This window comes from Lissotriton helveticus, chromosome 2_1, assembly GCF_964261635.1.
Source record: "Lissotriton helveticus chromosome 2_1, aLisHel1.1, whole genome shotgun sequence".
NCBI lineage: Eukaryota > Metazoa > Chordata > Amphibia > Caudata > Salamandridae > Lissotriton > Lissotriton helveticus.
In genome coordinates this window covers 444870953-444898008 of record NC_136059.1, presented here as the reverse complement: position 1 = coordinate 444898008, position 27056 = coordinate 444870953, and the positions used below count along the sequence as shown (strand labels likewise).

Below are 27056 nucleotides of genomic sequence, written 5' to 3'. Positions count from 1 at the left end.
TTGGGGACTTGGGTGGACTTGAGAAGAAGCTGGTACTCCGCGCCATCGTTTGCAGAGAGTACACATGCTAATGCATGTACCAGGGTCAAGATGGAGGCCAATCACGTCTATGGGTAATGCACCGAGGAACTAAAAGGTGGTGTGCCAGGAACCAGGGTATTGCTGGGGTCCACGTAATGTATCTGTGAGTAAAGGGAGGGCATTGGAGCACGGTCACTCTGTGCGTCACATGCTATATTTGTGGGCACACCTTCAAAACTTTGGTTTTAGAATATGGTTTTGAAAGAAAAGGAGCTTTGTGGTGATAGCCTTTTGGAGAAAGAAATATGATAATTGCCACTTGGACGGGTCGGGAATAATAAAAAACAGAAATGAATGTATCCTTTTGTCATGGGTCCCCAGGGGGAAGGGGAGGAGTGTGGGATGGAGGGGATAAATAAATGTCAGAGCAGTGACGTAACGAAACTTAGGGGGGGGAGCCCCCCACTCTCCGGACCCACTCCGGAGTGCTCAGGCCATAGACCTTCCATTGGCGGAGGAAGCCCCAGGAGCTCGTGGCGGGGTCTTTTGTTACACCATTGTGTCAGGGAATATTTATTGTTCCACCCAAAAGAATCGTTAACCTTTTGTTTGTGCCCCCTCCTGCTGGAAACCAGCCCTAAACTTATCAACCCCCATGTGATACTGGAGGAGGGGGTAACAGGGTACAAACAGGGCCAGGAGCTAACTCAGCAAATGTACATATATGTGCTGGAGACGATAACAGCCAACAAATGTAAATAAAGAGGGCAGGCACGGAGGAACACGTAAAACTGTATGAAGGATTAAAGCTAGGGAGGTGCAGATAGCGTCCATGTGTCATCAAGGAGAAAGTGCGCGTCCTTGGTGGACCGAATCCACAGGTATATTGTACTGGTTTCACAAATCGCTTTCTGCTTCAAAGCTCAGAGACACTTTGTAATAGTCTCTTTATTTAAAAGGGACTACTTAAATTACGTACTGGCGCCAAGATTTCTTCCCTCCCTCTCTTTAAAAATGTGTGCGAACGGTCCCTTCAACAGGCAGGTCAACGGAAACGCAGAGTCAGCTGTTTGAAGATTAATTGACACGCACAGACATACAGCACTGCTAAACACACATGTCAGCAAATGGACCATATTAAACAACTGATGAAAAGAGAAATCTTTAAAACATGCATCAGGCAGCGTACAGGTTCAGGGAAAGTTATCTTGTTCCAGAGATATTGACACTGAAGGGGTTGTCAGCAACTGAGGCCCCAAGCGAAATAAAGCATCAGCTAATTAAAAACAGATGGCCCCTGCATGCCGCTGCTGTTTCCCGAGAGCAGAACGCTCTGGGAGTAAACATTTCCAAAAACGCTGGGACAACCAACCGCCTTTTGCCAATTGCTTGCTAAAGGCAGATGCAAAGGCCAATAGCGTGTAAGCACCACACGCACGAGCTTCTACAAAGCCTGAAGTGATTCCAAGAGGACAATTTCTAGAGCAGCGCATGCCCGCTCAACCTAAAAATGGCAAAAAGGTGCAGGGTCAAAAACATAAGAAGAAAGAATAAATAAATGTGAATCTAATACAGTATCAATATATATGCAAGAAGAGACTGGCAGAAACAGAAGAGGACAGAAAATTCACTCCTCAACAACCAAGGGAACAGCCTCTCTAATTTATGCGAGTGCTGTAGAATAAGAAGAGAGTATGCCTCGAAACAAGGAAACATGGATCCTTTCTCCTTTGACTGCATGCAACATGCTGGGGAACGAAGAGTTAACCAAGCAACTCAATCTGAAGGCAACAATGTTTCCAATCGGCAAGTGAGCTCCGAGGATACTCGGAGCTCCGGAAGAGAAATTCGGCAACCCGGAAAGACAAAGAACAACAAGACGCCCGAGGAGAACTTCAGGGAGCGTCTAATCAGCACAACAACAAAGGCAAGGAAGACAGGTACAGTGCCGAGCACACAACGAAAAGAACAGGAGGACTGGCTGGGTCCATGATGGAACACGAAGCGCCTTACCCTCGCGAAACCCTCCCATTTAAACAAGTCAGGCACCACCTCCCTCATCTGTTAGGAGCCCCCGGGTGGGGCTATCCTCGTTGGAGGCGGGACGCGCGGGCTGCGTTGACTGGAAAGCCCGACAGGTACAGATAGTGATGACCATCTGATTGATTTTTTTTCGCTCAAATTCTCTCCAGCTGAAAGAAATTATTTCATTCTGGAAAAAGAACTTCTTGTAATGAAATCAGCTTTTATGTGGTAGAGACAATTTTTTACTTGGAGCACAATTTCAATTAACGGTCTGCACTAATCACAGAACTCTTCAAGTTCTCTAACAGATGGAAAGCTGAAATAGTATACAATTCTGCTGGGCATTCTTTTTTCAACAATTTGACGTTTTTTCTCACATATATCCCCAGATCAAATAATGTTCATTCAAATTCCTTATCCAGACGGTATCCAGAATAAAAGGTTTTGAACACTGTAGAGGAGATCAATTTGCCTTAAGCCTTCATTTCCTCAACCACCTCTACTTTTCTAGAATCTATTTGCGTGGAAACCAAAAGAGTAAATCTCACTGACTTTGAAAAACATTTTTCTCAATTTCAGTTAAAAAGTATAAGAGGTCCGACTTTTGTTCAAACTAAACTATTTTCCCTTCAAAACATTCATGAAGAATGATAAATCAACAATGCCATGACTCATTGATCTATGGGCATAGAAGAAGAAGGGTCAATGAAGATTTGATCAGAAGGTAATTCTGGTGTCTATGTCTTCAACATGATGTCACAAAATCTGTTAAATCTTGCAATGTCTGTGCCCAAAATTAATTTTATCTGCAACAAATGATGAACGGAATGCTGAATGACTCAGACATTCTCCCCCAGTAAAGGGATCTGGGTTAAATCCATTGTTCTTTTGCCCACTACGCCACCCCAGTTTGGACCCAGCCACATGCAAATCAGTCTTGACCCTGCGTCTCATGGGAACAGTCCAGACCGAACTGCCAAGCCAGGTCCTCCCTGGAGTGAAAACAAGCATCAAGGGACCGGTTTCAGGGTATGTCACCCTTCATCAGCCAGGCTAGCTTGAATCCAGTGGCACAGTGAGCAAGGGACCCAAGTCTGGGCATACCCATCCCACTTAGGCCGAAAAATGTATCTGCAACAAATGATGGACAGAATGCTGAATGATTCAGACATTCTCCCCCAGTAAAGGGATCTGGGTTAAATCCATCGTTCTTTTGCCCACTACCCCACCCCAGTTTGGATGCAGCCACATGCAAATCAGTTTGGACTGTTCCCTCATGGGAACAGTCCAGATCAAACTGCCAAGCCAGGAGGACCTGGCCTGGCAGTTCGGGCTGGACTGTTCCCACTGGGCGCAGGGTCAAGACTGATCTGCAATGGTGAGCAAAAAAACAATGGTTTTAGGCCCAGATCTCTGTACCGGAGTGAATGTATGACATTGTTATGCATTCTGTCCATCAATTGTTCTTTTTGCATTTGTCACCCAAGTGGGACAGGTATGCCCAGATGTGGGTCCCGTGCTCTCCATGCCACTGGAGTCATGCTATCCTGACTGATGAGGGATGAAAGCCCTAGGATGCTTGTTTCCAGTCCAGGGAGGACCTGACCTGGCAGTTCGGGATGGACTGTTCCTATTGGGTGCAGGGTCAAGACTGATTTGCATATGACTGGGTCCAAACTGGAATGGCATGGTGAGCAAAGAAACAATGGATTTGGGCCCAGATCTCTGTACTGTGGTGAATGTATGACATTGTTCTGCATTCTGTCCATCAATTCTCCTTTTTGCATTTGTTCTTTTTGTAAAATAATTTTAAACACATCAGAAAGTGGGACTATTATTGACACCTGAAATTACCTTCAATCATTCGGAAATCATCCCTGTTGACTTCATAGGGGATTACCTCCATCTGAGAATTTCACTATTATAATGGTTACAGTGGATTCATATACTTAATTGGCTCAAATGTCCAGCCCTTCCCAAATTGTCAACTGCATCAGAAATTGCTGAAGTTTTCTACTCTGACATATTCATACTCCATGGGTTACTCTTGAAAAGTATCTCTTATTGAGGGTGTAGGAGACTGGCTTAGTATATGGTCCATATTTATTTAAGTGATGCACCTTGCACTTATCCAGGCACCCTTATGGTGATTTTAGTTGTCTTTGATAACCATAGAAAGCTCTCAAAGTGGTAGCTGTGAAGAGCAGCCTTAAGGCTTATCTTGAAGGAGTGTTAAGCAGCTTGTTTTACCAGTTTAATCATGTGGTGTAGGTAAAATGAAAAAGAACCACACATTTTTTATATAAAAATACTTCAATTTATTACACAACACTCCCACCCGGAGATATCAACACAATACACAAAAATACTTCAATTGTAATAAGGTACACAGCACAAAATACAATGGTCTCCAGGGGAAGACCAAACCATATATTTAGAAAGTGGAATGCGCACTGCAATGGAGGATGGGACTTGGGCCAGAAGACCCAGAGGAGCCCCCGACACAAGGAACCACCCAAGGTAAGTACCCAGGAACCCCATGAAGGCTGTGTTCAGTGTGGGAGGACAGACGTGAAACCAATGGAAGCCACTGGAGAAGTTGGGGTTGCCTTTTTGCGGAAGAAGGACCCTTCCCAGAGGACCCCAAAGAATTCCCTTGAAGAACGGAAGGTTGGTAAGCGACCTCACCCATGGATGCCCCGGGAACCAGGTTACTTACACCAGGGAAGCCAAGTGCATAGGGGTGAAAAGACGCCGGAAACCTCCGTAGACGACAATGGCAGATTTGGAGAAAAGTGCCTCTGGACAAGAAGGTGAAGAAGTCTGATGGAAACCAACAGTGGATTCAGTAAGTGAAGAACCTGCACGCTAAGGGTACAGAGTCTATGCCACTCAGGACTGACCAGGAGGCACAGAACAGGAACGTCCACCGATGTCGGACGGTACAGATAAGTTGCCGGTGACCTTGTCACTGCAACTGTGAGGACCAGGCAATGCTGATGAAGACCAAGAGACATGGGCGAGCTGTCCCACATCGGATGTTGGTGACTGAGTGGTCGGTGTCCGGCGGCAGCACTAACAAGCCTTGCTAGCTGCAACTGGCTTGGAGAATGAAGAAGGACTAACGTTGGGACCAGCAAGGTCCAAGGTACTCACCAACAGTGAGCAGGCCCCGAGCAAGCAGGGGAATCCACTGAAGCAGGAGAAGACCCTCAGGAGGACCCATAGGCTGAAGGATTTGCAAGAGGACTTTGAGCAGCTTACCAAGAAGGAGGGCCCATGGTGCAGAGGATAAAGTGAGGATGCTGTACTTGGCAGGAAGAGATACTGGAGATCCCGAAGATCTCTGGTGTGCAGAGCCAACAAGCCTTGGCAACGGCATGTTGATGTGGGGTACAGTGGTTTGGTCCCAGCGGTTCTGATGAGGGATACTGGCTTCAACATTGCAGAGAGGAACGGTCAGGCCTTGAGGAAGTTGCAGAAACACCACCTATGTTGTTGAGCCTCATGAAGTCCGTAGGACGACAGTAGCAGCAGACCGGTTAGCTTTGTTGCGGTGCCTGCAGATGCAGAGGAGTGACTCCTTCTCCAAGGGAGAATACTTTGGATGTCCTTAATGCCCACAGGTCTGTTGAATATCCTGGAAGACGTACAGACCCAGATGACGAAGAAGACTTGCAAAACAGGGAGACCAGGAGCAGCAAGAGTCTTGCTTGGTGCAGTCTCAGTTCCAAGCGAATTCCAAGTGTCCACACGGTTGAAGATTGGTGTGGTTCAAACTTGAGCCTTGTCCCACGACAAATTTAAGGAACCACTCATGGTTAGCCTTTAAGTACCTCAGGGAAAGAGTTGGGACGACTCAAGTGTCCCTCCCAGAGGAGGGGCTGAACAGAGTGGAGGATAATCCCATGTCCTTTGTCCATTTTCATGCCATAGCAGGAGGCAGGGTCTCCCTGAACTCGCTCAAACTGGAGTATCTCTAGCAAAGAAGGGGGACTGTAGGGCTTGTTAACGGGGTCCAGCACATGTGCCCAGTCAATACATTACATGAAGAGTATGTTGTTCCCCAGGGCAGACAAAGTATTAAGGAGGTAGGGGGAGGGAATCCTCCTTGTTGGAACTCTAGTTCCGACAAGGAGGATTCCCTCCCCCTACCTCCTTAATACGTTGTCCACCATGGGGAACAGTATACTCTTCATGTAATGTGTCAAACTGGAGTATGCAAGGAGGGCACGAAATGTGCCTTTCAAAGCAGTCTGGTGGTGCTGGCATGCGCCCCCACCCCAGCCCAATCCACTAAATCCTGTCTGGGAGGTGGTCACACCTCCCTGTGACAGGAAACCTATTGTTCTACCTTACCCTGCTTGAGCTTGGCTCAGCAGCAGGAGGGCAGAATCGTGTATGTGGTCGGTAGCAGCTCTCTCTTGCTGTCAGAGCCTGAAAGGCTGTTACTGGGATTACAGGGGTGTACCCCAAGGGAGCCCCCCCAGTACAGGGGATCGTACTTCTTACACTGGAATCGGTGTTGGGGTATGATACCAAACATGACCGGTTTCAGTGCAGCCACTATATAGTTAGACATCTCGCATTGAAGGATGTCCAATATATGTAATAAAATGGCTGACTGCACTTACAAAGCCTGGAGAATCGACTCTGGGATTTGTTGGGGTGTCCTGCTCATGCAGGGCACCCTCACACTTATAACCAAGCACCCTTCCCTCAGAACTGAAGAATCTGCCATAGGGATGACTTATAGGTTTTAAGTACAGTGACCTCAGATATAAGGAAACGTATATCTGTAGTGAGAGGTGCAAGCACCAACTCACACAGGCTGCAACGACAGGCCTGTAGTCACAGTTTAAGTGGGAGTCCTATGGGTGGCACAATACATGCTGCAGCCCATGAAAGACCCCTGGTGTACCTATGCCCAGGGTACCTTAGTACCATATACTAGGGACTTACAAGGGTACACCAGTAGCCAATTGTGAATGTACAAAAGTATTTACCATGGTCAATGTAGGTAGAAAGCACAATGGCTGGGGTTCTGATTAGCAGGATCCCAGTCAGATTATGTCATAAACACACTGACACCAGGCAAAAAGTGGGGGTAACCATGCTAGGAGAATCCTACCTTCCTATAGAGGGCCTCAATATGTCTCCAAGTTCTGGAAATCTCTATGCCATAAACTTGGTATCTAGAGAGCTCTAACTTCTAGATTTCACCCTCAAAGAAATGGGCAGACTGAGAGGTTACATCGAACTCTTGAAGAATTCATAACATGCTACATTCCTGCTGCTCAAGACAACTGGAACAATCTGTTATCTAGAGCAGGGTTTGCTTACAATAACTCTAATCATACTTCCACTAGTTTCTTTCAATGTTTTGCCTTAACTGTGTTCCATCCACAAACCTTTCCAGAATCCTTGGAAATGGATAACTCTGTACCTGTAGTTCAATACTCATTAAGTTGTAAAGGTCTGAGAGACGCTGATGTAGAATGTACAGATCTTAAAGTTAAATCAAAGATTACAGGCCAATCCGCGTAGGGAACCAGCTCCTACTTACAAGATAGGAGACAGGGTTTGGCTGTCCTCTACCAACTTACCCTGCTCAGTCCGTAGGTCTAAACTCTCCCCCGGGTTTTTGGTCCTTTTGAAATTTCCAAGATCCTGTCACTGTACTGTTCAAACTTCCCATTTCCTGCAGGGTTCATCCTTCATGTTATGTTTCTCATTTAAAACCCTATGTTTGTTGTAAAGGTCCTACGGTCATTTTTGTTGATGGACAGCCTGCGTAAGAGGTTCAAGAGATTTGTGACTTCTGGTATTTCAAAGAGAAACTTTAATATCATTTTGATTGGGAGGGGTATAATCCTGGTGACCACTCACGGAAATCAGCGGAACAGGTTTAGTTCATGGTCCCTTTTTGGTTATACAATTCTATTTTGAATTTTCCCATAAACCAGGAGCTCATAAGACGAGGCGTAGTGTCAGGCTTCCCATTACCTGATTTGTCGCAGCCTGACCAGGACGCAATGGGATCTTCCCTCTGCGGACTCCCGCCAACACAGAGGCCTTCACGTGGTTTCGGACACTGCTGTGACCAACTTGTTTTCCTCCAACACCCCTTGGTCAATCAAACCAGTGGGGGTGATTCTGAGGCAGTCTCCTGTATGCTGGCTACTCTGTAACGGCACATGCAGGTGCTATTGGAATCACTGTATTTTAATGTCACAAATAAGCTAGACATAATTTCTTAGTATCATTTTTATTATAATTCTGAAACATATTGTGACAACCACTGATATTTTGAACATTTTATCAATTCTGCATTCCGAATCCAAGATGGCAAACCTTTTCAAGAATATCTCACATCCTGTTTTGTGGTATACAGTTGTGTCACAGTTGTGCTTGTTTGATTGCTTGCTCACTAGACTTGTGAAATACTGCCTTCTCCAGTTTATTTTTCCTTGATATTCCAGATCTTTGCGCAGATGCTTGGCCTGGACAGTTGTGAGTTTTTTCTATCTCCCGTTTTTCTCTTCCTATGTATTTTCTGGAGCAATTCTATTCTTTCAGTTTAATTATGGTGTCTGGGTTTGTCTATGGAGATAGGTGGACGTTCCTTCACACCAAGAAGACTTTACAACCGTCGCCATGAAGACCTGCTCTTGACACTATCGATCTGTTGGTCTGTGCTATGGAAATCAACAGATTCATATTTGCATAAACCTCATATTTGATTACCTTGTGTATTTTAATTGCTGTGCAGTGGGAATAAGAAAAAGTAGTGTTCCCAACATTACGTGGCATACATTTAATAAAGCAACCTATAAATGCAGTAAATCTTCCTTCGAAAACTAGTTGTGTGGGCTATCCTTCCTCTTCTTGTATTTGTGCCTTTCTTGTAGAATGACCTCATTATTTGTATCCTTCCACTTCCTACTTTTCAGGCACTCCTTTTTTAGGTCTCGCGACCTATCAATGCGCGCAAGCGCATTGAGCGGAGCGAGAATTCATGTCCTGAAAATCCTCGTGAAACCAAGGGCTTCTTGCGCTGCGGTTTTCTTTAAGTTCACGTGAATCACGTGAGCAAACAAGCACGCGCATTCACGGCCGCACAGCACATCAAAGGGCTTCGCCCAGCGTGCGCTCTGCGGCTTCTCCTCCCCTAATTAACCGCTCTTGTTTCAATCGCAGTGAAAGCAAACGCTTTCCCTGCCGCTTGTTCTTATGCTTGGAGGCATGGGTTCGAATCTCGCTCTTGCTGCTGTGCCAGAACTTGCGTACATTTTAACAAATCGCTTCTTCCAGTGAGGCAGGTTGTATATATTTATAATGTTGTATATATTTATAATGTAACTATAACAACAGTCCACTCCCGAATAACAACCGAAATACCGCAATTAACCGCTCTTGTTTCAATCGGCAGTGAAAGCAAACGCTTTCCCTGCCTCTTGTTCTTATGCTTGGAGGCATGAGTTCGAATCTCGCTCTTGCTGCTGTGCCAGAACTTGCGTAAATTTTAACAAATCGCTTCTTCCAGTGAGGCAGGTTGTATATATTTATAATGTAACTATAACAACAGTCCACTCCCGAATAACAACCGAAATACCGCAGAAAATAACAATGCGCTTTTTTTTAATTAAAACATATGCGAGCGAAATAATACGCACAAATGCGATTATCAGACATTGTTAGTCAGTGTTCGAACTCCTGCTCAAAGACAGGTTTCCGCAGTTGAAGCATCGGTCTCCAGAGCCACCACTCACGTCGATGACAATTGTTTACAAAATAACCTTTTGGCTCCTTCCTCGACACACCACAGTGCTGTCCGCCTTCCTGATCTCCCGCTAACATCATCTGGTCCCTTCCCTCGAGTGACTCAATCTTTGGAACTACATGATTTTGAGTGTCATGTACTCCTTTCAAAATGTTGCGCTATTTAACATTTGCTTGTTTTTCTTATGCGTGGAGACATGGGTTCGAATCTCGCTCTTGCTGCTGTGCCAGAACTCGCGTACATTTAAACAAATCGATTCTTCCAGTGAGGCAGGTTGTATATATGTATAATGTCCATCGGTCTCCAGAGCCACCACTCACGGCAATGACCATTGTTTACAAAATAACCTTTTGGCTCCTTCCTCGACACACCACAGTGCTGTCCGCCTTCCTGATCTCCCGCTCCCCAGCTCCAGCACCTCCCCTCTCTCTCCCCGCAAACACAGCCTTACTTGCATTTCTCCTCCCCCTCCCCAGCCAGCTTCCCCCAGGCCGTAGCAGCACTCCTCCCACAACTTTGAAGTGTGCTTAGCTTAGCTTCACTTCAAAGGCACCTTTGAAGTGTGCTTAGCTTAGCTTCACTTCAAAGGCCCCTGCTGCTTCACACCGTGTCGCATTTCTCCTCCCCCCTCCCCTTCTCTGCCTTCCCTCCGTCTTGTTTTCCAGGAATCTTATACTATGTCACGTGGTGTTCCACAGAACTCGTCATTAAGTCCATCCCTGTTGTCCATCATGTCCATCAATTATGTCCATCCCGTCATTAAGTCCATTAAGTCCATCCCAATACATCCTTTGGGTTTTCGTTAGTGTCATACGTTGATGACATCCAAATTGTGGTGTCCCTCTCCATCATGGCACAAACAAATCTTTCCGAAATTGCACGTTTGCCGTCAGTGAATGGATGGGCAAAAATTGCATCAATTTAAATTCTGCCAAGATAGAAGTGATGCTGTTTGGGAACAACACATCCTTCTGGTCTCCCTCTGGGTGGGCGCAAGAACTAGGAACAAACATAGTTCAAGAAAATAAAGTAAAACAACCTAGGCATTACTCTGGATGACAGACTCACCTACTACAAGCATTGGCATAGCCAATAGGTCTCGCTTGTGGGACCTTATAAGTATTTAGTTTTGCAGCACAATATCCTTGGTGCAACAACATCAGCTGTTGCACGGCTAAACCTTGTACCTTATAAGTGTTTAGGCATGCAACAGTTGATGTTGTTGCACTAATGATATTGTGCTGCATAACTAAATACTTATAAGGTCCCACAAGCGAGACCTATTGGCAATGCCAATGCTTGTTCTTTTTAGTTAAGCACTCCATGAGAGTGCATATGATTTCCAGCTGTTGCCCTCGTGTAATTCTCTTCACTTCTCCGCCGAAATTCATGTTTCTCTCGCCCATGTGCTTTTCCACCTCCCCGTGTTGAGCTTGCCCTTTTATGCTTCTCCACAGTGGTATATTGTGTGCAATGTTCTATATGCACAATATGTGATGTTCAATATGCATAACATGTAGCGTGTCTGTCGCACGTTATATTATTAAGATAGCGACAGGCATGTGTTGTATTAAAGCATGCTCTCCACTGTTATTATTTGATTATTATTCTTTCCAATCTCTTCGGTGGGCGACTAGTGTGGATACTCAAACAGTACTCAGATGCTGTTGACGTCCTTGCTGGTCGGTCGTGTCGCACTATGGGATTTCAGGATCTACAATAAAATCTTACCTTGAAACCTTCACGTCTCTGGAGTTCTCGCTACATCCACCCACATTGGTTTCTCGCTGTGTGCTTCTCTTCGTTCCATTTTGCACTCTCTCTCACCTGTGTGCTTCTGTTCCCCCATGCTTCAAGCTGCTGCCTCTCACCTACGTTATGTACTTCTCCCGCCACCCTCTGTGTTGCTTCTGACCCCGTCATCTGTGTTGCTTTCCCCCAACCGGGCCATCTGTGTTGCTTTTACCACCCGGCTCCCATTGTTGCTTCCCCACCCACTTTTTAGGTTTCGCCTGGCGATCCGCTGCGCAGCAGCGTTCGCGCAGGCGAAATCTTTTGAGAACAGTATGTGGCTTTTGTCCCGCCTCTCCTTTCCATTGGCTAGCTCCATAAATAGAGGCTAGCCATTGGAAGAGAGAGGCGTCCGTCATTGTCCGAGGCGATTCGTGGGCGTTCCGGCGATTTTTTTCCCTCTCCGCCCCTTTGCGAACGTCATTGCGGCGGTGGGCGGTGTTTTTTTTTTTTTAAGGTTTGTTTTGGTCATTTGTCCGAAGATGGCGGCCGGGCAGTAGCTTACTTGAGAAGCTCCGCCGTGCCGTCTTGAACCAGCGTGTGCCAGTTCCCGCCCCCCTCCCGCTGTCCGTGTACCCGTTCCCGCCCTCCCTCCCGCTGTCCGTGTGCCCGTTAACCCGCCCCCTCCCACTGTCGCGTGTGCGGCTACTCCTACGGGACGTACCCTGAAATTCTCCAACTGACTACTGTGTAATTCTCTGCGCATTACCACAAAACAAAAGCCAACAATATCAAAGCGTCAGAGGTGTATCTCGGAAAGAAAACCTCGCACACTCCGAGTCCCACACAGAGACTCCTCATGACCCCATGACCTCTGCCGCCCTTGTTCCTAAGGAAAACTTTGCTTGGCAAACCCCCTTGGAAAAATGATATGTGAATCATATTACGGCGTATGAAGCAAGAGCCAACAATATCAAAGCGTCAGGCGTGCATCTCCGGAAGAAAACCTTGCATACTGAAAGTCCCACACAGAGATAAGCTGCAGCATGAGGCCTTCTGTGGGACATCCTGCTGTGCTTCCGGTCTGGGTTGGTGGGCTGTTCTCTAGTGGCAGCCGTAGGCCGGCCTCCCTACCCCCCACCACTCCCATGGATTCTCCGCTCCAGCCAGCCCTTTAAATACACATTCAGTCCTGCAGAAGCCTGATATGCAGCGAAGGCCTTTCTCATCACTTGAGCACCGCACACAAAAGCAAACACGTCGATGGCACAACAGGGAGTTTTCCACATTTTATTACAACTCTCATAGCAACCCGTGCTTGGTCCAGTAAGGTTGTTTCCCATGGAAACAATTGTGTTTTTTAAATGCCTTTCTGCACAGTGAAAGCTTGCGTGACAACGTTGTGGAGGGACGTTCCAAGCCTTCGGAACCTCTATTTTTAAATGAAAGTTTATTTAATTTTATTTAATGCGATTTTATATAGCGCAAACATTACCCGAAGGTGTCAGAGCGCTTTACATAAGAACCAGTTGCGATACATAAGGACTTAGCATTACATGAGATACATAAAATATACAAACAGAAAAAGCCTGGAGCTGGAGAAGGGTGGCGAGGGCTGCACAATGCTGCTGTTGTGCCTGCTCACAGTTGCAAAGACACGCTTTCTGTTACACCACCAGCCCCGCAGGCCGGGGCAGGAGAACGGAAGAGAGGGTCATCTTTGCTAATGAACGCCCTGCCCTAACTGCTAACGCAGTATCTGCGAATCACAAGTTTGCCCTGATGCACGTGTGATCTGCGGCCGGGGGCGACTAGCGCTGGGCTGGGCCGGGCTGTCAGACTCGCCTCCGGCGGGCGGTGTGCTGTCCTGGGCATCGAGTTATCCGAGGGACGGAGGAGCAGTCATCCGAGGGACGGAGGAGCAGCGAACCTGGAGACAGAGTAAGACACAGGGGGACGGTGGCATGCTCAATTTCTTAAACATGACGTGTAATAAGCCGGCGAAGGAGCGGATAAGTGTTGAATAAACAACTTTCTGTCTTCGCTAGCAAAACCTTTGTCCGTTCATTAATGGACGGAGATTTCAGACTTGGTTGCGTGGATCAATGAACGAATAGTTGGAAGGATGGGGAGGGGTGGATGAATTAATTCAACTTTGGTTGAAAATGAATTAAGACATCTAGCTAAGTGGAGTACATGGTGTCAGAGCACCCGTAAATGGTGAGTGCTCACGTTTTTATTTTAGCTTATTCATTAGAACTTCACACCAACCCCCAAATACACCAGTCCTTATGAAACATGCATACCCTCAAAGTATTTAACACTGCGCACTAATTTGGTGCCTCAAATACTTAAACACAAAGCATTAAACTCACTCTACTACTCTCTACTCACTCTCTACTACTCACTATACTCACTACTACTCACTCTAGTACTCAACAACTCTCTACTACTCACACTCTACTCACACTCTATTACTCACTTTTTGCTACTCACTCTTTACTACTCACTCTTTACTACTCACTTCCTACTACTCTCACTACTCACTCTACTACTCACTCTCTACTACTCTCTACTAGTCACTCTACTACTCACTACTGCTCACTCTAGTACTCTCTACAACTCTATACTACTCGCTCTACTACTCTACTCTCTACTACTCATTCTCTACTACTCACTCTCTACTACTCTCAAATCACTATACTACTAGCTATCTAATACTAACTCTGCCACAACTCTTTACTACTCACTCTATACTACTCTCTACTACTCGCTCATTTCTACTCACTCTAATACCCTCTATAACTCACTCTCTACTACTCTCTAGTACACTTTACCTACCCGTCAGGACACTGAAACATTTCTGAACTGCAACCTTCACAACATTTAAACAGGAAATAAAGAATGGGTGTATGTGAGGGTGAGCGAGGGGTGATAGGTTTCTTTGTGCGCTGAAATGCCTTGTTGATAAGTGTGAAGGAAGGCAACTGGGGGTTGGGCCCACTGGGAAAGAGGGTAGGTCGGGCCACTAGTAAATGCAGAAAAATGGGGATTTTACCTATGCCTCTGTTGTAAATGAACCAATGAATGCTAAATAGGGTAAACCAAAATGTATTAGTTTATCCAGACTTTCAAGTCTTTTGAATTCATTCGCTTTTGAATTATTCAGTTATTTTAGTCTAGGCAAAACAAAGAACATCATCAACTTCACGAATTGCCATATACTCTACAATACACAATTATTCCACAAAAAACAAAAATGAATACAATACTAGAGACATGACTACACAAATGATAATAACATATATATACAATTTGCAATACCAAAGTGCTCTTAATCACAGTGAAACATGGCGCTGTTACTCAATAATCCAGTCTCGATCCTGATTATTCACCAAACTTTTAAACAAAAAGAAGTACCGAGTATCTCAACCCAATACAGCATATATCTGCTTCTATGCAAATTTAGAATTGTTCTGCATTAATCACAATCAAATGAATGTAAAAAAAGTGAACTATGCCGACGCGTTTCGAGTCCCTTGGATGAATCAAAAGACTCTCATCAGGGCTGTCAAAGTCTGGTCCATGGAAACTGTTTATAAAACACAAAAACAAGAAAAACTTTATCTATCTCGTCCTCCATCCATTAATTATTTACAAAAGAATTTCTCCCAAAGGGGGAGTGCAGCATACCTGCTTGGTTCGAATTCCAGGGCTGCACTTATTAAACACTGTGGTCTATGCCGTGGGTACTCACTGCAACAAAGTGAGATTGTTTTAGCAAAAATCTATGTAGCTATGCAACCATAATAATGAGGCCAGCGCGGGGATAGTATTTTACCTTTCACGTTTTGGTGCCGCCGTCACGTTTATGTCACAGCCACCGGCGGAAAAATAATCCTCACGCGGATCACATATTCTAAAATAATGTGAATGACAATTAGCAAGCTCACACTAAATGCGTTTGCATTAATTCATTGTTAGAAAAATTGCTAAACTGACTTACTTTAAGTCCGCCCTGAGGCGGTTCGCCCCGCTGTAGATTGACGAATATACTTGATTTCTGTGGAAATACAAGTAATGCGAGCAGATTTTAGTCATGGCTGCGTTGTGGCGCCAAACGCCACTTCTGTCTGATTATTTGCGCCTTACAAAGAAGCCTACCTTAACCTGTCTTTCACGGGGCTTCTCTATGCCGCTGCCGATGGTCCAATTAGTTCGAAATCTGAAAGGATAAACAGGCGGTGCATGCGTGTGTTAAACTGACCGCATTGTCCGACCTGGCAAGCCGATTCTCATATACATTTCTGCACTGCACAGAGGCTTACCTTATTCCTCGTTTTGTGTAAACGCCTTCCCCACAACAAACAGTGATGGCTCAAACGCCTTGCAGGTCGCGCGTTTGTTTCTCCAACTTTGAGAACAAAGTCATGTGATCGTCATGTGACTTGTGGGGGTGTGTGGACCAAGGAGGTGGCTTCTGGGAACGGTAGTTCTTCGTGAATGGGGGTTGCTGCCTATGGTTTACATTCTGTTGATTTCACTCAGGCAATTAAGCCCATTGTTCACGCTATCGAACTTCATTATTAGGTAGGCTTCCTTTTGAAGTAAGGCCATTTCTACATTTGGGTGATACTTAGGATCAATCCAAAACAAAATCGTCCACCTAAAATCATTTTCGGTGTGGTTGCAGCTCACAAAGTGTTCCACCATGGGCGCAGTCAGCACTTTTTTCTTTAACCGTGAGCGGTGCTGTGTAATTCTGACATTGGCTGCTTGAGTCGTTTTTCCTATGTACACCTTGTTGCAGATGCACACCACAGCATAGACCACATTTTTAGTTCTACAATTCGTAAATACATCATGTCTCCATGTTACATTATTATTGGAGAAAACATTTCCTTCAAGTGTTGCCGCACAGGACACGCAATTGCCACATTTGCGATGCCCGCAGATGGGTTTTAAATTCCATTGGGAAATAAGGTCACTTTTTGGCTTCGGGATAAAACTATCTGCTTTGACCAAATGTTGCCCTAGGCTTTTGTTTTTGCACATGGCGAAGATTGGTTTTTGAAGGGGAGGGTCCAGCGTTTCAAGTAAATGCCAGTTATTTAAAATAATACGCTTGAATTGGTTTGTATGCTGGCCGTAGGTCGACACACAGACCAATCGATCAAGCTCCTCCTTCTTCTTCACTTTGAGCAAAGAGTCCCTCGGGATAAACCTTACTCGTTTCTTCGTGTGCGAGAGCAGCTTTTTTGGGTACCCCCTATTTGCCATTTCTCTACAAAATAGGGAGGCATGTGTCTCAAAATCAGATGAATTCTTACAATTACGTTTTATCCTTAGCATTTGCCCATAGGGCAGATTTTCTCTTAAACTTTGTGGGTGTGAGCTTTTGAAATGCAAGATTGTGTTTCTATCTGTTGCTTTTTTGTGGATTGTTGTAAATAGCATTCCCTCGCTGCTGCCTACTGTGACATCCAGAAAAGTCATTTTCTGTTGACTAGAGTTCAGTGTGAATTTAATATCACTATGTCGAGAGTTAAGCCAATCATGGAATCGATCTAGCTGGGTCTGGCTCCCCTGCCACAGGAGCCAGACATCATCAATATATCGTAACCATTGGTGTATGTTGTCTCTGAATGGATTGTTGTTATATATGAACCGTTGTTCATATTGGTCCATATAAAGTACCGCCAGCTCCGGCGCATAGGGACAACCCATGGCTGTCCCCTTGATCTGGATGTAGAACTCATTCTCGAATTTAAAATAGTTGCTCCGTAACGTGATTTCTGCTAGTGACACAATGAATGACGTGGGTACCCTGTGTGGTCTCTCACGCTGGTCCAAATAAATTTCAATCACTTCCAAAGCCTCATCCTGAGGAATTTGGGTGTATAGAGAGGCCACGTCTAATGTTACCATCAGTTGTGTGTCTACATCAAATGGGTTCCCCTCAATTTTAGTGATAAAATCCATAGTGTCACGAAGATGTGACTTGACCTGCACTATGCACGGTTTTAAGAAGAAATCGATATACTTCGATACTGGCTCAAGTGCAGAGTCACAGCCCGAAACAATCGGGCGGCCCGGGGGTACCTGGGCGTTCTTGTGTATTTTGGGCAAAAAATACAACACCGGTGTTCTGGGTAATTTCTTATTCAGGTATTCGTACTCTCTAGGTCCCAGAAAGCCCTCATCTAGCCCAGCTCTTGATAATCTCTGGATTTTATCTTGAATCGCGTGTAACGGGTCTTCCATAGATGGCCTGTACCAATCACGATTATTCACATGTGCCTGACCTTCTGTAAGGTACATGGAGCGTGGCCACAGCACAACCGCCCCACCCTTATCAGCCTGCTTTATTATGATCGATGTATCTGATTTCAAATCTCTGATTGCTGTGGTCATTCCTTTACTGATATTATTTTTCAAAAATCTTTTCGTTTTTTCCAATTTAGTGAGCGATGATAAGACCGTTTGTTCGAAAGCAACTATTTGTTTGGGAATGTTTTGGGTTGGTGTAAACCTGGACTTAACTCTCAAACCTGTGGTTTCACTGCTGGATGTCATTTCGGCAGAAGCAAAGAAGGCCTTTAATCGTATCTTCCGACAAAAGTTCAATGCTTCCAATTTAAGTTTTGTAAAATCCGTTTTTTTGTTAGGGACGAACTTGAGGCCCAGGCACAAGAGCATCTCCTCATCTTTTGTTAGCTGTTTTTCAGAGAGATTAACTATAGTTGACACATTTAGTTGTTGTAAGTCTTGTTGCGGGTGCGCATCTCCCATGGTTGTTTGAAGCGGACGCGCGATTGCCCACCCCTGGCTAAAAAAGAAGAAGAGGAAGAGGCCGATGTGGCACCTCGTCTTTTGGAATTATTCTGCCTAGAATCGTTAGAGGAATCAGATGAGGTAGTATCTGAAAAAGTAAGAAATCTATTCCTTGATCTGCCTTGGTAAGATGAAAGTGCCCCCCGTGACTCGCCTGACGTATAAAAATCTTCTTTAAGAAAGGGATACACTTGTTCAAGTTTAAAAGATTTAGAATCCCTGTCGAATTGAGAAGATTTAATAGTGAGAGTGTTGTCCTTAAAGATCGCAATTTCTTTCTCAATTTTATCAAGCAGCGCTTTAGCCTCAGTCACAGTTTGGGTATCATTAATGGCTTTAATCAATCCCTCAATTTCTGACTCCTCTTTGCTGCAGATACGTTGTGCTGTCTCAATGGTATGCACCATTAGATCTCTGCTGCACTTGGTATTGATTTGACTAAATCCCTTCTTATATTCTGTGTCTTCTGTAAAGATGACCGGGATATTCTTCACCTGAAGGCCCCACGGTATAGTCCCTGCTTTAAGGTGTTGTAGCAAAAAATGGCCGTGCAGTTCTGTGCGGATATGTTTTTTTTGTAGACGTATCAACTTATCAGCCTCATTTTGTTGTTTTGCTGAGGTGCTGAGAGTGATCGAGGAGAATGGAGAGGACGCAATGAGGTTCTGTATATGGCTTTCCGTGAAGGACAGCGTGTCTTTGTCTGCCATGCTATGCAGGAGGCAGGGCTCCTGCTCAAGAATTAATCACTGTTGTGATATGTAGGAAAGACAAATTATTGTCAGTCCCTACCCACTCGGGTAATTACCCGCTCAAGGAATGAAGGCAACTGGGGGTTGGGCCCACTGGGAAAGAGGGTAGGTCGGGCCACTAGTAAATGCAGAAAAATGGGGATTTTACCTATGCCTCTGTTGTAAATGAACCAATGAATGCTAAATAGGGTAAACCAAAATTTATTAGTTTATCCAGACTTTCAAGTCTTTTGAATTCATTCGCTTTTGAATTATTCAGTTATTTTAGTCTAGGCAAAACAAAGAACATCATCAACTTCACGAATTGCCATATACTCTACAATACACAATTATTCCACAAAAAACAAAAATTAATACAATACTAGAGACATGACTACACAAATGATAATAACATATATATACAATTTGCAATACCAAAGTGCTCTTAATCACTCTATACTACTCTCTACTACTCGCTCATTTCTACTCACTCTAATACCCTCTATAACTCACTCTCTACTACTCTCTAGTACACTTTACCTACCCGTCAGGACACTGAAACATTTCTGAACTGCAACCTTCACAACATTTAAACAGGAAATAAAGAATGGGTGTATGTGAGGGTGAGCGAGGGGTGATAGGTTTCTTTGTGCGCTGAAATGCCTTGTTGATAAGTGTGTCATGAAGGTGTTAAATGCGCGATATAGCACATACATGATAGTCACGCTTCTAGCAGAAAAAGCACATCTCTGTTTTCATCCCAGACTTCTATTCCCTGCAGAACTAGAGGCCTTGTTCAACGACCAGTGCATCCCGTTTTAGAGACAGGGACGTGAAAAAACACTTCCTCGTCCCATCAGGACTACCGTATTTCCACACTTCCAGCACAAATAGCTTTGCCTTTTTTTCTGTCACCTTAGAAGGGTCCCATAGGTTGAGGTTACTTAGCACGAAGCATTATAAGCAAGAGACTTCCAATAACAGTTCATGTTTTTGGGCAGTGCACGAGGTGTCACCATGGATCACCTGGTTCATGAAAGTCACCGAGAAGCCTGGGAGAAGGTGTTTCAACTGAAGGGCTGCAGGGCAGGATCCGTCCCCGGGCCCTGATGAAAGGCAGAGTGGGTCCGTGGGTGAAAGGAGGAGCCCTGCCGCCCCCGGGGGGTGGTAGAGCCGCACAGGGCACCTCACCTCCGCAGGGTCCGTCCCCGCCATGACGGTCCAGTTGTCTCCGGTGACTGGGCTGAGGTCCGGTTGATGAAAGGGGGAGCCGGGGAGAGATGCGAGACAATGAAAGAGCCTCCGAGGGGCAGCGGCAGCCGGCACTGCGCATGCGTACAGCGCAGGATCCGACCGGGGGGGCAAAACCAGCGCAGCGCGGGTGACAGACACTGATCCCCACACACCACATACAGCTCACCCCACACAGCTCACAACACACTGATGGATCACGAGACACAGCTCATCACACACAGCTCACCACACACTGCTCACGAGACACACTCACCACACACAGCTCACCACACACAGCTCACTACCGTACATGCCAACATTTCAGAAGAGCAAAGTGGGTGTGTGTGGCTCTGGGTGGGTGTGCGTGGCTCTGGGTGGGTGTGTGTGTGTGTGTGGCTCTGGGTGTGTGTGTGGCTCTGGGTGTGTGTGTGTGGCTCTGGGTGTGTGTGTGTGGCTCTGGGTGTGTGTGTGTGTGGCTCTGGGTGTGTGTGTGTGTGTGGCTCTGGGTGTGTGTGTGTGTGTGGCTCTGGGTGTGTGTGTGTGTGTGTGGCTCTGGGTGTGTGTGTGGCTCTGGGTGTGTGTGTGTGTGTGGCTCTGTGTGTGTGTGTGTGTGTGTGTGTGTGTGGCTCTCGGTGTGTGTGTGTGTGTGGCTCTGGGTGTGTGTGTGTGTGTGTGTGGCTCTGGGTGTGTGTGGCTGGCTCTGGGTGTGTGTGTGTGTGTGGCTCTGGGTGTGTGTGTGTGGCTCTGGGTGTGTGTGTGTGGTAGTAATTGCTGTCTGCTGAGCTCGTCCGTAGGGTACAATAGGTCTCACATTTGCGAGAGATTAAGCTAATGGCAATATAAATGACAATGCCATTTATTTATCTGTTTTCAAAACCAACACATAAATACAGAATTTGTCATTTACAATGCCAATAGCTCTAACTTTTACAAAGGCGAAACTATTGCATTGTAAATGCTTGTTTTAAATGGTTTTCCACAAAAAAAATTAATTTATCAATGTAACTGGGATCAGTAAATAAAAAGAAAAAATAGCCCCGCGCATTTTGTAGGTGCATATATGCGTGCGGTACACACCAGCAAAATGAGATGACTGCACAGGGTGCGTCATAGCACTTTTTTGGGTTTCCTCTTTAGCCATGCTGCACAGTATCGCTACAAACCATTGGCATAGCCAATAGGTCCTAAAAACGCAGCCCAGGGCTTTAAGTGGGCCGGGTCCCCTCTAGGTCTCATGTTGTATAGCGTTTTAGGACTCTAGTGTAATTTTCCCAATTCATGCCCTTATATAGGTATAAAATATTGTATCCTTATATAGGCATAGAAATCATAACCATATTAAGACATAGCTCAAGTAGTCCTAATACGGCTTGGCTACTTCCACTAGTTCCGAAAATCTACAACGATTTCTTGGAAAAACCCGCCTTCAGCAGTCAGGGACTTCCCCCTGCATGAATATTAAGTTATCCAAGAAATCATGGAGTTTTCAGAGAATTGAGTCTCTGATGACGTTATTATGTCCAATCTTACGTCAAACTCTGCACCTTCAAGGTATAAATATGCCCACACTTGTCCAAACAAACACACGGTGGTTTGGAGCAGTTCGTCTATCTACTTGCCTGACGCGCCCTGCTGCAGCAACTGCTGAAGGATGCCGACCCTCCAGCTGATGCACTGAGAGGCGCTGTACTTTCTCCTGCCGAGAAATCCAGCTCCAGTGTTTCCAGGCTACCCTTGCGGGTTGCTGGGAAATCGAGTCCTGAGAGAGAGATACAAGACCTCCTACATTCTAAATCCAAGGTACGGAGCTGATTAGACCCTAAGAGAATTCTTGGAATAGATTCTTGGCAAATAATACTAAAACTAGGCTACACCTTACTTACTTCTTCCCTTGTACTAGACCTAGGTTAGGTACACCGGGGTAGGCGTATTTTAGAAGCACCAGTTGAGTACTTTGAGACGTTATTTATCACTGTATGTATTTTATGCATTTTAGGTATCTTATGGCTTAGAAACCATATCATGCTTTTACAGTATTATTTTATAATACTCTTCGTATTGTACACTCTGTACTTTACAGCTAGTATTACGATTGCAGAAAGAAGACTGTACAATAAATACCCTTTTATTGAAAACGCCCGTCTCTCTATTTCTCTGCACCTCTGGTGAAACGAAGCATGCACGATTGACTGAGTGAAATAACTATCTATTGTTTCCGCGACTCTAGAGATATATTTCTTATTCTTGGGGAACAAAGTTGTCATGTTTTAAGCGGTTGTCAGAAACTGATCCCTTTTTGTTTATTCGAGAAAGTTTCTAGTTACCTCTGAGCTAGCTGGCACACACACAATTAAGTTTAATATATTCAGTAGAGACCTAGTTGACTTCAGTCCTACGTCTAAACTACAGGATACACTATTCCAATGCGCAGAGCCTGTTAGGAATATAGGAACTACACTACACTCAGATTAGGTAGTATTTAAAAATGGACACTGAAAAAGGTCTCAAACAGGCCTTATAAGCATGTGTTGGCAAAAGCACTGACTGATTTCTGAACAATGGAATGTAAAACATGTTAAGGTAATCAATATCAGCAATTTAGTGTGAATGCCCTGTAATAATGCACTATTGGGAAACAATTAAGCGCACAATCGCACAAGTATGTGGAGTGACGGTCACCCCTGAGCCCAAGAGGTGTCTTTTAAATATATGGGAGCCAACCGACCTTAATCAAGCAGTGCAAGACTGGACGTGGCTAGGGATCATGTTTTCAGTAATCTCCAGATTAGATTACTGAATAGCCCTTCTCTCAGGCATGCAGAAAGTTCACCTAGGCCCATTGAGAGCAACACTACATGCAGCAGCACACTTCGTTTTAGGTCTCAAGACATTTGACCACATTTCCCCAGTCCTGCTAAACCTGCAATTGCTTCCTATTGAAGTGCGGGTCCAATTCAAAACCGCCTGCATTACCCACAGAGTACTGCACTCCGCTTCACCCTCCTATCTAAATGAGAAACTGAAAATCTCTGTAACAATCCCTGCTCTTGGAACCTCCCACCGTCAGTCGATAACGGTGCATGAGCCAATCATTCTCTGGAAGTGCCACAAGAATCTGTAACTCCTTACCTCCCTCCCTTCGCCTAACAACCTGCATAGCCACCTTTAAACAGGACCTCAATCTCCTCCTATTTGACAGTCACCTGTGTTAATCACCTTCGATCATATCTAAGTACTCTCTCCACCAGCATACAAACTACTTTAATTGTGTGACCCCAGCATCTTAATCGATGCTTCAACCTTGTCTAATGGCTGCATTTGTCTGCAGCTACTGATGCAAATGTCTGAACATAATTTTTGTAATTGTACCTTGGTGTACCCTTCTATCATACTGTTGTGAAGCACTCTGATGCCTTCGGGCCATGTTCTCGCTACATAAAATTGCAAAAATAAAAAGCTCAGGGAGGAAGCAAAATCCCGGTGGGGAGACACACTATAGGAATCACAGAAATTCAGCTGATATGTTAAATCAATCAATCAATCAATCAATCAGGAGTTTGTTAAAGCGCGACTACTCACCCGTAAGGGTCTCAAGGCGCTAGGGGTGGGGGGGGTTGTGGGGGTGCAGGTTCCATTCCATCAAGGAGGGGGTCTGTCGAAGAGCCAGGTTTTGAGGTTTCTTGTGAAGATGGGGAGCGATGTTGTCTGTCTGAGGTGGAGCGGAAGGGCGTTCCATGCTTTGGCCGCGAGGAAGGAGAAGGAGCGGCCTCCCGATCTGGTCTTTCTGGTGCGGGGGACCACAGCGTAGGAAAGCTGGGCTGATCGTAGGGTCCTTTGGGGTGCGTGGAATTTGAGTCGGCTGTTCAGGTATGCTGGTCCGGTGCCGTGGAGGGCCCCTTGTGTGCGTGGGTGAGCATCTTAAAGGTGATTCTCGCCTCGACGGGGAGCCAGTGGAGTGTGCGCAGGTGCTGGGAGATGTGGCAGTGTTTTGGCAGGTTGAGGACCAGTCTTGCGGCGGCGTTCTGGATGTTCTGTAGCTTGCAGATGAGGTTTTTGTTTATTCCGGCGTAGAGTGCGTTGCCGTAGTCGAGTCTGCTGGTGACCAGGGCGTGAGTGACTGTCTTTCGGTGTTCGAGGGGGATCCATTTGAAGGTCTTACGAAGGAGGCGGAGGGTGTGGAAGCAGGAAGATGAGACAGAGTTGATCTGGCGGTGCATTTTGAGCTCGGAGTCCAGGATGATTCCCAGGTTGCGTGCGTGGTCTGTGGGGGTTGGCGGGTTTCCGAGGGCGGTGGGCCACCAGGTGTCACTCCAGGCGTCGGGGTTTGGGCCCATGATGAGTACTTCTGTTTTGTTGGTGTTTAGTTGTAGGCAGCTGTTTTTCATCCATTTGGCGACGGCTTCCATGCCTTCTCGAAAGTTGCGTCTGGTGGTGTTGGGCTCGTTGGATAGGGAGAGGATGAGCTGGGTGTCGTCTGCATATGACACGATGTTGAGTCCGTAGGTTCTGACGATGGGGGCAAGTGGAGCCATGTAGACGTTGAAGAGCGTCGGGCTGAGGGAGGAGCCCTGGGGGACTCCACAGGTGATAGGTGTGGGGTCCGAGAGGAAAGGGGGGAGTCTGACCCGCTGCGTCCTGCTGGAGAGGAAGGAGCAGATCCAGTCGAGGGCCTTGTCCTGGATTCCTGCATCGTAGAGTCTGCGTATTAGGGTGCGGTGGGAGACTGTGTCGAACGCCGCTGATAGGTCGAGGAGGATGAGGGCTACTGTTTCTCCTTTGTCCAGTAAGGTGCGGATGTCGTCTGTTGCGGCGAGGAGGGCGGTTTCCGTACTGTGGTTTTTTCTGAAGCCGGATTGGGAGGAGTCGAGGATGTTGTGTTCTTCAATGAATGTGGCGAGTTGGCTGTTGATGGCTTTCTCGATGACTTTCGCTGGGAACGGGAGCAGGGAGATGGGTCTGTAGTTTTTGAGGTCGGTGGGGTCCGCTGAGGACACCTTTATTGCACAGCCAATGCATGCCACTTTTAGCAGGCCTGCCACGTATCACGCATCAGGTGTTAGACGAACGCATTTTAGTGTGGTGGTCTGCATCACCGCACTAAAATGCAAAGTCACGCATTTATTGCACCTAGGAAGCTGACGAGCAGGAGAAGGGGCACCGCTATAATTAGCACTCATTGAAGAAAGCAACGGGGCGTGGGCTATTCTGACAGTAGAGTGTGTGACAGAGCGCACTACTGCACACTGTGAAGTGCACTGCTGCCATGGTGTTGAGTTGGTTTAGAAAAGTCTACATGAACATTCATATTGTGCCAGAGGGGTTTAGTCCGTCTTGCAGGCCTGAGGCTAACTCAGCGGCGCTCGCTGCTGCCGCCAGCATTAACTGCAGCATTCACTTGTCTCTCGCAAAGAATGCAACAATGTGTCCATTTGCAGACACTAGGCGAGCGCCGCGACGCAAGTGGGCGCCAGTTATGTTTCTTAGTTAAGTTTGGCGTCCGCTCTGCTCACACCGCTGTGTGCACTAGTAGTATTATTTGGTGCCTCTCATCATGCTGCCTCGTGATTAGATCAGCCCGCGGCTGCTGCAGACTCAGAGCGACCGTGGCTCTCTATCAGAGTCACTCAGGTCTGTAATACTTGAAAATAAATCGTATATATTGTCAGCGTAACTGCCCGAGCATTTTATACCTTACTGATCTCAGGCCGCACTAGAGTGGCGCCGTGGAGGTCTGGGTAGCGCTCCGCTCAGCTTATCCAGATCTGATTAGTGGTATTCCATTGGAATATTACTATAATATTGGAGTCGCATCCTACTTTTCATTTGATAAGTCTGGTCAGGGTCATCTTTCTTGCCAACAGTTCCGTGGATTCTGGAACTCATATCTTTGATTTAAGGCATACGTTTGCTCTCAAAAACCCCAGCATTTCACAGGGACATTGCTAAAATCTCTGAGCTAACAGTGACTGTCTGGGACTGCCTGTCGGAGGTTGGTTGCGGCCGTGATTCACAGTCACTTTCAGGTCTCTAATATCCGCAAAAATCACTTCAAATAGATGTCTAAATAATAGCTGTGCCCCTGCTTTCACTTTTAGAACTCCTTTGGAGCGAAAACGAAAGCAACTGCAATCTGGTTTTATAGATGGTCCATTGGCAAGTGAGAGGTAAGGACGCACACATGAACACCTCCCACCTCATTGGGGAGAGCTGAAGTGTTTGTGCATTTGGAAACTGACAACAGCCATAGTCAAAAAGCCTCAGGCGGATTGAATGAATAGAAGCTGGAGCCTGTCTGCAGCTAGTGTGAGTGACTGTACAGACAGTTCAGCTAGAATGACAGTGGCAGTACAAAGCTGATGCTTCATTTCCCAGCACTGTGAGGCTTGGTAAGTCAAATATCAGGCTGGTGATTAATGTTCCTGCTGGTGGAGGTCAGAGTTTTGTCTACTGGCAGTTTTTACTCTCACCATGAAGCAGCACAGAGGGTTAATATGCCTGTGGCAAAGAAAGTCTATCAGCATATTACAGGACTGTATTTTATAGTAGGGATAGCTCCGTGGGTTGCTGCTTTTCTTACAGAGATCCCTTTGTTACTTGTGGTTCAGCAACACCTGGCACTCAGGTTGGGGTGGAGGGTGCTGATTATTTAGAAATAATACGTTTAAAGCGCTTGCTGCAGAGTTAGAGTTCCTCTTTGC

The 27056-nt window shown here is 45.9% G+C and overlaps 1 protein-coding gene across 1 annotated transcript in view; it reads left to right on the top strand.

The window, feature by feature from the left end:
- The first annotated feature begins 1756 nt into the window (after nt 1-1756).
- Nucleotides 1757-27056, top strand: part of ARL15 (ARF like GTPase 15) — a 1581679-nt gene continuing 1556379 nt past the window's right edge. The window contains exon 1 of the mRNA XM_078675071.1: nt 1757-1961. The gene's annotated coding sequence lies outside the window, so the exon portion shown is untranslated. The remainder of the gene's footprint in view (nt 1962-27056) is intronic.